Genomic DNA, 3307 nt, shown 5'->3' with positions numbered 1-3307 from the left:
AATTCTTATATTGGTACTCAAACTGGTTACTCGTTATAATATTGGTTACAAAATAATAAAAGCAAAATACATTTTTATTGTTAAAAAACGAAACTTATATTATTACTAATATATTTTTTATAGCTATAACTACGTACTTACGTATCTCTCACTTTGTCAATGCCATTTCAATTTAAAAATTGCAAAAACTACCAGTGCATATAAAAAAAATTGTTACTGGTATTTAGAAAAACTGATTTGGAATTTCACACTAAATATGGATTTTTCTAATTTTAGCTGATGCAAGCTGATCAATAATGTCATCAAAATTTGTTATTTCAGTTTCCTCACGTTCAATGCTGATCAAGACCAAAGCAGAAAGTCTCCCTTGTCCCATTGAAGCTCTCAAATATGATAAGATCAATTTTAACTTGCTAAAAGATCGCTCACAGCTGGAAATTGAAATTGCAATAGTGAGTATTATCTGAACATCAACTCTTAAGTTTGGAAAAACATTTTCATCTCCATACTGAACACTAAACTCGAGGCGTTCCTCAGATTTTGAAATCTGAACATTTGTGCGGCTTTTCAGAAGCATCTTACAATCCAGGATTTCTTCATAAAGCTGAAAGCTGTCAACATCATTGCTATAAAACTGTTCAAGGTTGAGACAACTTTTCTTCAAGATATTTAAGCCATGATTGCTGCTGCTTTCATTTGAGTCAAGCAATAATCATTTAACATCTAAAAGAAATCCAAAATTTGAATCCAGTTTATAGAGACGGACAAATCTTCTTTCCGTTTCATTATGGAGGCGATCAATAGTTCCTTTCATTATTCTCATCCTTTCTTCTTTTGCAGCGAGCCCTACATCCTTGGCTTTTTCACCGGGCATTTGTTTCTTCGTTCTGGGCGTCTTTCTACCTGAATATCCCATTCATCACACAGTTTCAGCCCTGCTTCAAGTGATTCACTGGCCAATGATTCTCGATTGCTCAAAAAATGATCATCTTGAAGCGCTTTTAAATCATAAGCTGCATCATAAAAGTTTATGTTATGATCTTGGAGTCATTTTTGAACACAATCAATCCGAACAAGAATTTTATGCCAAAATCCAAGCAAAGTCAAAAAATCAAAAGTCAAAATTCGATTCAGCACCTGCTTTGCATCACCTCTTGTATCAGCAGTCTCATTTTGATCATTAGTCATGCTTTGCAAGACTTCCACTATAATATCAAAGTATTCATGAACTGGCTTCACAGCCTCTGTTCTATTCAGCCTTTTGATAACGATTTTGACATTAATTCTGCTTGTGACGTACTGCAGCAATGTATTTTTTTTTTTTTTCGTGCAGGCACAGTCCCAAACCTTATGAACAGGTGCATCAGTTGTATAAGTTGTTTTAATGCCAACATGCCTCGGAAATTGGACCCGTGGTTGAAGGTTACATAATCGCGCTTTCCGAAGAAGGAAAGTTATGCGAAGAAGTTATGCGAAAATTGTTGATAGGTGCAAGTCGAAAAATTTTAGCGTATCGAATTTTAGTATCCATAAGGTTTTGAATGGCAAAGGAAAATTCCGCGAAGCTGCTGCAAGTGGGCGGAAAACTCCGAAGAAACTGCAACCTGCTCCAAGTCGAACGAGGGAGGTAGTACGAAAAGCAGTCGATCGTTGTCGGTTAAAATCCAAAAACTCAAAAGAGCTATAGCGTCACGTGTGGGAACCTCCCAGTCAACCGTTTGTCGCATAATCAACGAAAATTTGCAACTGGAGAAGAAGCACAAGGCCCGCGTACGCCACCTAGGAGCAAGGCACATTGCAGAGCGGCGGGTCAATACTCGAAAACTCAACGAAAAATATCCGGCAGCTGAAAGGTAGAAATTCGTAGCAACGTTGGACGAAGCATGCAACAAAATTCGATCAATTTATTACCGTCCACAGGGTGACAAGGCCTTTCCAACATGGGCCCTTCAGTGCAAGGAACGTTTTGGCCGAGGTTTTATGGTTGTAGCTGGTTTTTGTTATAACGGCAAATTTGAGTTGCATAGAGTCGCTAAAAACGTGATAGTCAACTCAGTGTATTACCAGACTGAAGTTCTATAGCCATTTTGAACGTGAAATACTCACATTGTACAGTTCTGATGCTGAAAAGGTCTGGGTGCACCAGGATAAGGCGTCCAGCCACACACTTCACGTTCCACCCGCCCTTTTTTGCGGAGAATGGAAACGGCGACAGGTATTCGTTCGATCCCGTTTGAAGAAGGAAGAAGTTCGTGACCACCAAAACCATTCCTTGGTAGTCACAAGAACTCACGATACTAAGACGTAACGTTCATCGAGCTAGAAACACCTTTAAAAAAGCCCGAAGAAACAACAATATCTTACCATCAGAACTCTCAAGACTACACAAAGAATTTTAAAATATTAAGAAATTATATGTCAAAACCATCAAAAAAAATAATAAGTTGGAATCCTGGCAAAATTTGGTAAAAAATGCTGGTAACGAAGATCCATGGGGTTTGATTTACAAAATATGCAGAAACAAAATAAATCCAGGAGATATCCTTAATACAATTATAACAAAAACTGAAGACTCTTTAAACTGGACCAATACTGTCATTAAAATACTAGACAGTCTCTTCCCGCAGGACGATCCTATCCTTGACTCCCCTGTGCAGAAATCAGAAATTTAAATGAATCGTATTTCACCCCCATTTCAACGTTGCCTTTTTCATTGGATCAATTAAAATCTGCAGTTAATTCAATGAAAAAGGACAAATGTCCTGGACTAGATCTACTGGAATGTATTTTTCTTAAACGCTTCTATGAGCTACGGCCAAATCACATGCTTTTTCTCTTTAACAAATGCTTAGAATTTAGTACCTTTCCTGTTATCTGGAAGTCAGCTTTATTGAAAATTTTACCAAAACAAGAAAAACCTCAGCACGACCCAAAATCTTACAGGCCAATTGCTCTGCTTTCCCACTTAGGGAAACTATTTGAACGTTTAATCAGTCTTAGAATTAATTCACTGCTTGCGGAAGTCAACTTCAATTCATCCCTTCAATATGGCTTTACCCCGGGCCGGGGCTGTGAAGATGCACTGTTTCAAATGAAAAAGCTCATAGATGAATCCACATTTAAATATACTCTAATTTTATGTATACACTTCGAAGGTGCTTTCGATACACTATGGTGGATGAGTGTCCTTCGTTACCTTAGAGTTGCAAATTGCCCTCAGTTATTATACCTTCTCATAAGGGACTGTTTTAGTAATCGTTCTGTCCTGATATAAACTAAACACCAGTCTATATCCAGACATATCATT

General features: G+C 37.6%; 1 pseudogene; it reads right to left on the bottom strand.

The window, feature by feature from the left end:
- Positions 1-250: 250 nt before the first annotated feature.
- Positions 251-2086, bottom strand: LOC150079688 (uncharacterized; annotated as a pseudogene).
- Between the last annotated feature and the right edge of the window lie 1221 nt (positions 2087-3307).

The sequence above is a fragment of the Mastigoproctus giganteus genome, chromosome 10, assembly GCF_048544385.1.
Source record: "Mastigoproctus giganteus isolate SK-2022 chromosome 10, ASM4854438v1, whole genome shotgun sequence".
Taxonomy (NCBI): domain Eukaryota; kingdom Metazoa; phylum Arthropoda; class Arachnida; order Uropygi; family Thelyphonidae; genus Mastigoproctus; species Mastigoproctus giganteus.
Note: the sequence above shows the minus strand (reverse complement) of the source record. Positions and strands in the feature narration are given on the sequence as shown.